We start from the raw sequence: 12,447 nt of genomic DNA, 5'->3' as shown, positions 1-12,447 counted from the left end.
TTGTCAGGCTTTTGAAAACAGCGCCACATCTGTTTGTTTTGCATTGCATTTGCTTGCAACTGCATTTTAGTAAATCCACCTTTTTCAATTGTTCTCTGACTAAATGTGTGATTTTACATATGACCTCTTTTTATTTTATTAATTCAGACTAAAGTTGAATACTTATTTATCAATAAAAAATAAACCCATACAGGGTTTATCTTTAACGGTACACACATACTGTACATGTACCAGATAATAGTAGATCAGAGAAATACAGAGCGTACATACATTGATTGCAGCTATTAGAGTTTCCAATTATGTCACAAATATAGTATAAAATGTTAAAATGCATCGCTACTTGTAAAGGCATGCTTTATCTATCTCTGTCAATTTGTTATTAGCTTTCATATTGCTCAACCACTTATGTTCGGTTTTATTTTTGTGTTAACATGATTGGTCATTTTGTGTTCAAGGTTCAGCTGTCCTGTAATTGACTGTTGAATTGCTAGCCTATTTATATTATTGTTGTTCGTTTGAATCGTTTGTATTCTTTTTTGATCTGCTGAATATAAATATTTACCTTTGCGATCAATGGCTACGCCATTTTGTAGGATTTTTCAGTTAAAAATGTCTTCCAAAAGCTTAAATCTGAACTCTTGTACTAAGTTTATGTGGATATTCTACACTTTCTTAAATTTATAATTGTTTATCACTATATTGCTTATTTATGGATATTTTACTTTTTTGTTATAGTTTAAATATGTGTATTTATATAGTTTACTTATACAGCAATACATTGTATGACTCAGAACAATGTTAATTGTCACTGCAGATGTTTAATAATTGGTAGTTAACCCTATCACTCTTCATTGGCAGAATCACAATACTTTTGCAAAATAGTTTGCTTGAAATTGTTGACCTGATCTCACTATTTTGCACCACATTTAGCAATCATATAAGGTTTAGTTAATTTTTGCCCAATCAGAAAAAGTACATATGCCATACCAATTAGGAAAAGTTAGCGCGAAAAACCCTGACAGTTGATACAATATTTATATTCGGAATTATTGGTCTTTTTTAACTGCTTGGTATAAATTGCACAATTTATTTCAATTATTCATTAGCATGCAATTTGCATTTTGGCTTGACCTGTTCTGTTTCAGTGCTCATTTTATTTAACTTGCAGATAATGCACTTTATAAACAAAATTTAGGGAATTTTTCAGACCGCAATAGGGAATTATGTAGTATAAAGTATCTTAAACACTTTTACAGGTACTTAATAAAGAAGATAAATATCACTGAGGTAAAGACAAAATAAGAAGGGTACTTGTAGAAAGGACTGGACTGAACATTTGTAAATTGGTTTGCAAAGATATCAACATAGTACTGGTTGCTGTAGCTTTAATTTTACTCTTAGCTCTGTCCCTAGTTCATATTTCACGTATGTGTGCTCAAGTTCAATTAAAGGGAAAATGTGTCTACATATTTACGGAGCAGCGAAAAGTAATCAAGTAGTTATTTGATTAAAAAGCACCAGGTGTGTCCTACAGTATAGACCATATAGTCCTGGTGAGACGGATCATACTGCAAGTATTACATTTCACACACAGTCTGTTTTGTAAGCGTCTGCTGCCTTATCGGTTATAAGTTATACGTTGGCGATAATGATCTATATGCCGGTATATATGTATGTGTGTGTATATATATATATATATATATATATATATATAGGCCTATATGCCGGTATTGTTTCTGTCAGTGCACACTTGTTTGTACTGGTTACTGGTTAGTTTCGTGCTCCATCCACACTAAGCATTTCACACAAGACACCCAGGGCATTCTGTTCTAGTAGAGCAGACGCAAATGAATGAATGTCAGCATACATGATGTGCACATGCGAAAACGGAGAAAATCGGCATTGTTATTTTACTTCATTTCTGTGAAGTCTGCGTTCAAGAGACATACCTTACAATTGTCAACATTTGAGTATACATGTATGGTGCCAATCTCCACGCAGAGTTGTCGTTCCTTGCTCTCACATACAATCTCTGCCATCACAAGGAAATCCTACCAGATTTGGAAGGCTTTTATCTTATTAGTTTAAGTATTATGTTATCAAAAGTAGTAACATGTTCTATAACATTTTGAAATAGTGTATAAGTTAAGGTTCATTATAGAAAAATTACATAAATTTAAAAAAAGTATAAATAACGGTAAAATTATTGTAGCTTGTGTATCCGTAGTATCGGCCCACTTAATGAATACATACGAATGTTGGAAGTGTACAAATACAAAATCGCACATGTGTTATATGTCAATCTATAGTTAAATGAATATTCCTTGACAGCGAAAACTGCATTTAAATCGGCAATGTTTTGACTACTGGCTTGACTTTACTCCCTGTAGTAATCTGTTTCATATACAATTGTCTCATAGTATCGACCCTTCTGATTGGTTGCTAAGATTTGTTACAATGCGCAAGTGCCTGTTCTAAAAAATAAATAAATGGGAAAACGAAACTCTTGCTCAAATTGCTCTTAAAATATTGTAATATTTTTACATTTTATTAAAAAATAAGCGGCATATACAACATTTGATGAAGCTACTATTAATCTATAAACAAACAAACATAATTGTGTGTTACGTAATTAAAAATCAAAGCACCACCCTGAAATAAACATGACCTACTTTCGCTTGATTGGTCATTGTCGGCCCGGGTCCTACTTACATGTACCCCGGGTATTCTTAAGTGTACTCACATGTACCCCGGATACTGTAAATATACTACATGTAAAACGTACCCGGGAAATTTAACGCTAAATCGGTCGTTGTCGGCTATTTTTTGTTTAATTAATTATATTCACATTTATGTCAATTTTCTGTAAAATGGCCTATATTTTATCGAAACTCATAATCAAACAGCATATTGATGCAGTTTTTTAAAAGAGAAGTTTGTTTATGATAATCGGTAGCGCGTTTTACAACATCGGATTTGGGGCGGGAATACAACTTGACCGGGAACGATTAAGTATATTTACCGTACCCGGGGTACATGTAAGTATACTTAAGAGTACCCGGGGTACATGTATGTAGTACTCGAGGCGACAATGACCAATCGAGCCCTACTTTCCAACGAACAACGGAAATCATGAAATGATCGTCGTTATAGTCATGGATAACCATCAAACAAATTACAACTTCAAAAAATTGAGAAAGAAAACCACATTTATTTTCCAGCACTTCTTTAATGTTTGTTGTTAAAGGCACGACACAATGAGGAGGACCGACACTATGAGAGTAATGGATACAACATGTCTAGGCTATCATCACGTGGTGGTTATGAAGGCAGGGATTTGACCCCCCTATGCTGGTTCCCGTCAAATTTCTGCGAGGAGGTTGGTATGGTACCTCACCATATGTACCCTTCGTTATCTATATGACCAGTTTAAGTCGGTAAAACACGTTATGGGCAGTAAAGAACACTCGAACCAGTCACTATAGTATAATATGGATCGCGCGTGCCTAATATTGATCTGAATATTAACGAATGAGTAAACCGTTCGGTTTGCACCCAGCTAAACTGCACTTTACAATAGCGATTTACATGTATCATATCGCCACGTGGACGCTTTCGATTGTTTGAAACTGAGCGGTTATTTGATATCAATTATTTATTATTTTAAATCTTACATGAACGAAAAAAGAACAATTAAACACAATTAAATACAAGTAACCAGCCAGGCATCCCCTTCGGCTTTGGTCCATTTGCAATTGTGTCATAGGTCGTTTAATGTGTTTTCTATTATTTTTTTAATGCTCTGAATCGATATCTGGTATTGCAATGCTCCCTTAAAGTGGAAGCATGTAGCCACCGCTTTTCCCTTCCTTCCAAATTTTGATTTTGGTGATGCTGAGTGTGCGGATGTATGAAATGAATTTCCTGGATAATGATTTTCGTTCCAATTGATGTCCTTCGGTATTTCCTGCTGCTCATCTTTCCTTTAGTCAAATTCTTCGTTTGCGCGCGAGATCACTTGAATGACACTTTATATGCAGCATCTCTTTAGGATGTGCTTGCGCATTGTGTCGGGTCGTTCCGCTCCATTTAATTTAGCCCTTCGACATGACATATTTGTGACCTGTTAGTATGACACTTTAATTTCCAAACGAGACTTCAGGATCAAATTTTTAGATTTTGTAAAAAAATAAATTGATAATTAATCACAAAGGTTGGCATGCTGCCCGGTCTTTCCGCTTTAATTATTTTTTAAAGTGATTGCCTTTTGAAAACTGTAATAATATAATTCCCCACAAGAGCTCAGACACATTTAATCCAACTATGGGAACTTTATTCGCAGCATGGCTATAGAGCGGACGTGCACATTTTTTAAAGGTCGTTACTCTTAAAGGATTCTAACGTGAGTTACTGCCCCTTTATTGATAATATGACATTTTTGCTTTATGTGTTCCGTTTCCAAAATCAAAACCCTGCAGATATTTACAGAGTAGTGGGTAGATTGATCCGCATAGCCGATGAAGTAATGTGAATTGAATATCCACGTATTGTTGTCGGCCCGGTTAATCACGCTGTACAAAGTCGACTTCTCGAGATTAAATGTGTAAAATGTTATAAATTATTGTTATAAATCTACATTAAATTGTTTTGCTTTAACCGAGAATTGTGGTAAAACCGTGTTAAACCGTGTTCCTATGCAACACTCTCAAGTAAACATCAATTATAAAATTAAAGTGGTGTCCGCAATATAACTGATTTATTGAAGATTGTTTACCAGTAAGGAGATTGTAGAATTCAATAGTTACTGTTTTCAGATGGTGTGTAACACGGCGTTAGTACAAACAAACGCACTGTAATGCTAAATTTTTATTTGAAGAAAGAGAAAAGAAAAAAGAAAAACAAACAAACAACAATATGGTTTAAACATGTGTACAAAAGCCATGTAACACTGAATTAGCAGTTTGACACAGTGATAAATTGACAATTTCAAATATTCAAGACAAACGTTGTGTACATAGAAATATAAGCAAAGTAACACCACCACCAAGAAAGCTGTATAACTATTCATGTTGTTTCGTTTAAAACTGACCTCTTCAAATAGAATGCACCCATCAAACTTGCGATAACAAAGGCACACAATATATCGATCTATCGATTCAGTGCTTTTGTAAGTAAGGGGGATGAAAATATCGCAATCTGACTGTCATTCTGTTCATCCGTCCATCCTCTTGTTTGTTTGTATGGACACTTTTATTTACTTAACTGAATAGAGAAAATGAAATCTCATCAAGTAAAAAAATCAAGAATACAATTAAGAAAGGAAAAAAAGTAACCCTCAACCACTTAGACCATTCGGCCATCTGTAACGGAAATATTTTTTTACTTTATATAAGCACTCCTCGTAGTTTCACAAAATTTAACGACAACAACAGAACTCTCCAAATTATTCAATCGTTTCGCGTTGCAACGCTTTATAATTGTCAGGTTTTTAAATCGTCAAAAGATGCATATAATGGCTATTTCAGAGCATGGTAAATGTTAAGTATTACTGCTTCCTCACAAATATTATAACTAAAACGAAAATTTGCGAATCTGAAACAACTTTTTTTTAAATTTTGTCAATTTACCAAAACGTTGAAAGGCCCCTTTAATAGAAAATAATGTTAATAAATCCCAGTGGCTCAATAGACTTGATATTACCAATCTGTTTTGAAACTGACTAAAAGAATGTTGATCCAATACATTGCATTTGGTGTATGCAAATATTATTGGGATTTATTTTCTTAACGGTTTTAATAAAACGTTTTAATGTAAATTGCTACAATTTGGAAATGATGTATTTTTACCACTTTCGATCGAAATAAAGAACCTGATTTGAACCACCCAAATATGATAATATTATGTTGTATGTTAGAGGATATTGGTCTATGTGCAAGCAACACTGACGTAAGGAGACTCAGCTTAGAGTGTAGAAATAGAAATATGTTTGCAATTGAAAGGAAAAATAGAACAAAACCCGACACCAAAAGCTATGAGTTGATTGCAGTTAGATTTGATTTAACTAATGTAATATTAAAATTAATCCAGTCAAAGACGTTGGGCTGTCACATGATTTATGTATTATTTTAAGAAGCTGAAGTCGAGGTATATTGTTTAAATGAGCCTTGTTCTGTGAAAACTGGGCTTCAAGTTCAGGCGAAAAGTGTCATCTCTGATTAGCCTGTGTTTTCCGCACAGGCTAATCTGGGACGACACATTCCTCTTAAACTTGATTTTCGGTAAGGAGGAAAGTGTCGTCTCTGATTAGCCTGTGCGAACTGCACAGGCTAATCTGGAAGGACACTTAACGCACATGCATTATGCCCGGTTTTCTCAGAACGCGACTCAAATATATAACCATACGGGAGCATACATGTATTTTGGAAAAAACATTTGAATCGATAGCTGTTCAAAGTTATCCCAGGTGAAAGTAGAGCAAGGTTGTATATTCCTACAGAAACATTGAAATTCCCTTAAGTGTATAGTGTAATTAATGACATGGGCATGCAAGGAACGTATACAAATATATAATCATAAAACAAACATACATTCATGTGACTGCAACCACCTATAACCTCAAAACTGACACATAGTTGTTTGTCATATTTGTTATAAGAAAAAAAGAGAGATAAAAAAGAGAAGAAAATTGATATTTTTCATAGTCCGTATTTTCGTTCTTGAGTTAGTCGTTGAGCCGGTCTCATCTCGTTGTTTAAGTACCAGCTTTATGGAGAACCGTTGAAGCCATTAGGCGCATCCAAACATTCGTCCTTTTTCGGTTTTTCTGTTACCAGTTTACAACTAGCCGACACTGTCGAGCTGTCGTAGATATAGTTCTGTTCGGTCTCACAAAGGCAGAACTTTTTATTGCATGGGACTTCTCCAGCTTTATTTCCACAGCAGTCGTATTGTTTACACTTGACTCCATTACTTCGAACACATGAGTTGGCTGAGGTACCACAATCTTGGCCGAATCCGACTATGAAATGAAAACAATATCAACATGTAGTACTAACTTGTCGTTTTCGAAACTAATTATTTAAAGTATCGCAGTCTTCAAGCCAATATATTTGACAATCAAAACTATCTATGCGCGTTTTATTGAATAAATATCACACACATCTTAAATAGCGAAATATCAAATGGGCAAGATTACAGATACTATAATGAAATGACAGCATTGTTCTTCGCATGACAGCTGTCAATGCTGAAGTTTATTCCCTGTTTTTTTCGGTAATGCAAACATGATGATGGATAAAATACTTTCTATCGCCGAAACAAGTAAAATATTCAATTTAATTCTAGAAGAGGCACTATCTTTCACGGGTATTTAATAAGATATACATACTCGCTTTTTAGCCATGATTTATGGTGGAATGGAACTGCCTTACGATAACCTCATAGGTTACGCGAAAAAAGAATCACGTTAAGTATTAACTACTTTGCCTTGCGAATAAATTTGAGTGACTCCTTCTCTAGTGTGTCTGTTTGGATGAATACTACAAAAGTGTATCCGTAATAAATTCCCGCGCTATTTGGTCACTTAATGATGGTGTTGAAAAAAGATGGCATTCGGATGTACACGTATACGGCTACATGCGACACAGTCCGCTTAACCTCGATTGCTCGTACGAATTGTGTCGTTTTAATTGAAAATAATCACATGAATTGTATAAGTTAACTTAGCGCTGTATTTGATTTAATTGGGCAATGTCGTACCGGTAAATAAAATTGTATAAAATATATATCAGCGTTATTATTACCTTTGTAATCTGTTATCGTGAATGCAGTGCTGCATTGCATGTAATACAATTGGCATCGAAATAGTCAACTGTCATTGCAATATCGAAAGTTTAACTTCTTTTAGATTTTAATGTTCTCAGTTCAAAATATTTACTATGTTATTTCCTGCAGCTATGTATACGATGAAAATAGTTATTTAGCTTTGAATTAAAAACAATATGGATACACTACCTAACCAAGTTTTCGTTAACGAAACTATTTCTATAAGATCATTAATTATTGTAAATGCCCATGAGTGACTTAAGTAAATGTTTATGGGATTGCTAGGTCTTCGATTTATGTGAATTGCATCATGATATGTATCAGACAATGTAAATCTTCAAGTAACCGCGTTAATATTCCCGCAACATGCGCGAATAATATCATGATTATTATCTGTCAACGTAAACCCTTTACAGGTGATATTTCATTAATAGAGAATTTTAACTACGTAAACCAGAACTTAATGTACTTTCATTAAAAAACGACTTAAATACTAATACGTTTTTCGTGGGACATATAACTTATTGTTTATAAAAACGAAACCTGTGTATAAAGCAACCATTAAATGAAAAAATCTAATTTATAAATTAAAAAATATAATATCGTATTAGCCGTTTATATGCCCCTTTAATATGTCGGACCCGGCTAACTCATTTTAATTGTCTGTCAACCACAGGAGAGTTCAATCCCAGCCCGGCCATGGTCACTATGTGGAGAGTTTTCATAAAATTATGTCCACGGCAAGTAGGCAACTTACCAGTGTACGAATTGTACTTAGTATATGATTTCTTTATATATGGAAGATTACTTACTTAATTCTTCATCTACGCAATTGCCATTCTCATCACACACCTTTCCTTCGCCACAGTCCGTGTCGCCTGCATTACAAGACACAATGTATCACGCATGAAATATAAACAGTCAATAAACAATCAACAGTAAATACCGATATCGAACATATCTTAACCCTTTGGATGCTGGGAAATTTGTCGTCTGCTAAAATGTCGTCTGCTGAATTTCTAAAATAAGCATTTTCTTTTATTTTTTTTTCAAAGAAAACCATCAGAATAGCAAACAGTTTGGATCCTGATGAGACGCCACGTCTGAGGTCAACAAGTCTGAGGTTAACTAGTCTGAAGTCAACTAGTCTGTGGTCAACGGGCCTGATATAAACTAGTCTGAGGTCAAGTAGTATGAGGTCAACTATTTTGAGTTCCACCAGTTTTAGCTCAACTTGTCTGAGGTCTACTGGTCTGAGATCAAGTTCTGAGGGGCTTGTAACATTAGACCCGCTTCAGCGAAATGTGTTAAGAACGCTTTTACGTAAAAACAAATATACATTAATAGGCTGACTAATAATGCAGAAAATGATACCTATATAGATCAAAGATCATTCACATAGACATGAATGATTATAAAACTCGTAGCTTTAATATATTTCGAATTAACAACACACGTTTACAAGCAACTCATGTTATTAAGTACCTTTCAGGATTACCTATATTTCAACTAATCACAATTTCGATGCGACCTTAATGCTCTCGAAACCAAGATGTAGCTTAATATGTCTTATGATGTATTGTTTATTCTAACATGATGTAAAACACAGCCGGTGTGTGCTTTGTTAAATCGAAATTAAGATAGACAAGCAAACAATTCTTACAGCATTTGTCGGAACCTCGAATTATCCCGTTCTCACAGTAGCACTCTCCCATTTCGGCACCCCCTCTGCAACCATCCGAATTCTCACAGCAAATCTTACCCGCACACTGGCAATTAGGGCCTAAAATGACGAGTCAAAAACGAATAAAAAAAATCCAAACCGTACAAGCCATACTGCAAATAATTATAATGTCCAGAAATAACGAGCATCGATTTCTAATGTGTATAAGGGTTGTCCAATAAGCAATAATGTAAGGCCAATAATATGTCTTTTGTTTTTACTAAAACTATTTAGATTAGGTAGTAAGGTAGTTACATTTGTCAGCTAAAGATTGTTGTTTGGTTAACTTTATTCATTTTTCCCATTTTAGTTTTCATATGCAAAGACAATCTTCCAAATTTCCGTTAGACATTCGCTTTTGGACTATGTCTAATTAGTTATTTAGTGTCCGTTATTTAAATGAGCTGCCGTTAAGGTGAAAAAAAAACAACTTAATAAAGTAAAACGCACAAACAATTACGAAGTGGATGCGTACTTTCCCAGCTGCATTAATAATCACAAATAATATAAATGCAATTTATTGTAAACGTGTAATAATACACATTTGTAATCATGGTGAAATACTTACAGCAGTCTGGGTATGTACCATCGTACCGACATTCGCATGTTCCGCCCGAGCAGAAAGCGCCGTTCGCATGAACGCAAGCTTCAGGGCCTGTCATGAAGACGGTTTTGATCAAAATCAAATTCTTAACAAGCAGTGATGTATATACGAGTTAGAAAATTAAAGGTAACTGATAAAGATAAGGTCATGACACAGCTTATGAATGTAGTATCAAGGATATTTTTTTGTTGGAAAAGTATGTATTTGATAAAACGCATTTAATAATTTATCATAGATATACTGTATGTTAAAGAAACCGAGCAGCGTTTCACGAATGATAAACACGTTTATCGAATGATAAACACCACAGTTTTAAATAATTAATTTTATGGCATGAAATGTAAAAAATGCAATTCTATAATTGCTACATATGTTATACTTGTACATATTCAATTTGGTATTGCCTAACTAAATTAGAATACAAACACATTTTGGCTAACGACCCAAGTAAAGCTAAGTGCAATTCACTTACAGCAGGCTGGGTGTATCCCACCAAATCTGCACACGCAGGTTTGATCACAAACTTTGCAGAACGCATCGGCGCCGTTTGTAGTTGTACAATCCGGACCTTATAGAACAAATGTTGCGATGTAATTTCTACATTATTAATATTGCTACAAATATAATTCATGAATGTAATTAATGTTATCAATCGCAAGTTTGAATCCTCGTAAATAGTAAGCCCACAATTAAACACCAAGAATAACATTTCACAAAACATATATGAACGCTATTCGACATAACTCAAAAGAAAAATTAAGATAGGCATTACAAAATACGAATTCATTACATGATAAACTCATTTGATTTGATCGGTATGAACATCCAACGAAATGATCTGGTATTTCATTATTGGATGATTATGTGTTCGTGCCAAACATAGACAGAAGTCATTCTCTTTCAGCCCTTTGGTCTGTATGCTTATCGAACAGTCTTCTGATTACATACAGTAAAGCATACACACTGAATAAAAGGTCTCTTGTTAAAATGCGAATATACCAAAAACATGCGGTATTAAAAATTAAATCAAAATTATTTGCATAACCTTAAGTTGCTGTTTCTTTCACCGATATGCTGGTCGTAATGAGTAGAGAATTAAGATTGATTAAACCTTGTTATATCTATTCGAAAAGCCGACATAAAAAAGTAAAAAAATGTTATTCAAATTAATGACTGTTATAAACATTGTATGTGAAATAGCTAAATAAGTAATAGTTACTTTTCGAATGGCATGAACGGTTAAATATTACTAGAAGATAATCAAATAGAATTATTGAGTCTTTCGGTCAAAGGCACAGTTCAGTCCCGCAAATGGCTAATCAAAACCAATATTCAACAACTTACGCAGTGCTATTATACAACGTATTTGCCGAATCAGAAGATATTGATGAAGATGCAATAAGATTAGTGCTATAAAGTATTTGATTAAATGTCACGATTAAATTGACACATATACACACTTTTTTCAATACTGATTAGTGTATAAACAGCCTTTACTTGTACCAGCTTATTAATATTTTTACCAAAATAACCCGTATAGACAGAAGATTCCTAAAACAAAAGTCAATAATTTAGCCTGTGAAATCCAGTCCTAACTGAATGGGGAGGCGGAAAACTACAACGGGCGAGGCATGGTATGGTATTGCGCAAGGGGGGGGGGGGGGTTAGAGGGTTAGGGTTTGGGTTAGTGTAAGGGGTCGGGTTAGGGTTTGGGTTAGCCTAAACCCAACCCTAACCCTAACCCGACCCCTAATCCTAACCCTTACCCTAACTCTTTTTGGGGTTATCACCCCTGACCATGCCTCGCCCGTTGTAGTTTTCCGCCTCCCAACTGAATGCAGGTGCGTAGAGTAATGCCCCGGATTACTCTGTGCGGCCCACAAAAGGTAATCAGTGACGAAACTTTCCGCATTTACGGTATTTGTTTCGTTTAAAGGAATTATTTTCCAAGCGTTATTTCATTTAAGTCTGAATGTGTCGGCCAGATTTGCATATGAGAAACTGACACCAAATTTTAAATACTGAAATATTTGTTTTACCATTACAACCACAGTTGTGACAAAAAAAGAAATACAGTGCTTATTTATCATATGACCCACACCTTATCCAAATACTATGTTTTAACAACTTAGATTAAGTACGTTTTTAACTATCGAAGTATCAATCAACGAACTGAGTTTCATCAAGTTAGTTTAAGTATGGTTTTCAGTTATATTAGAATCCAGGTGTTCGGACAAAAAAGGACGGACTGAAGGACATTTATTACTGAAATGAGTCGCGTTCTGAGAAAACTGGA

This window comes from Dreissena polymorpha, chromosome 6 (genome assembly GCF_020536995.1).
Source record: "Dreissena polymorpha isolate Duluth1 chromosome 6, UMN_Dpol_1.0, whole genome shotgun sequence".
Lineage (NCBI taxonomy): Eukaryota > Metazoa > Mollusca > Bivalvia > Myida > Dreissenidae > Dreissena > Dreissena polymorpha.
Note: the sequence above shows the minus strand (reverse complement) of the source record.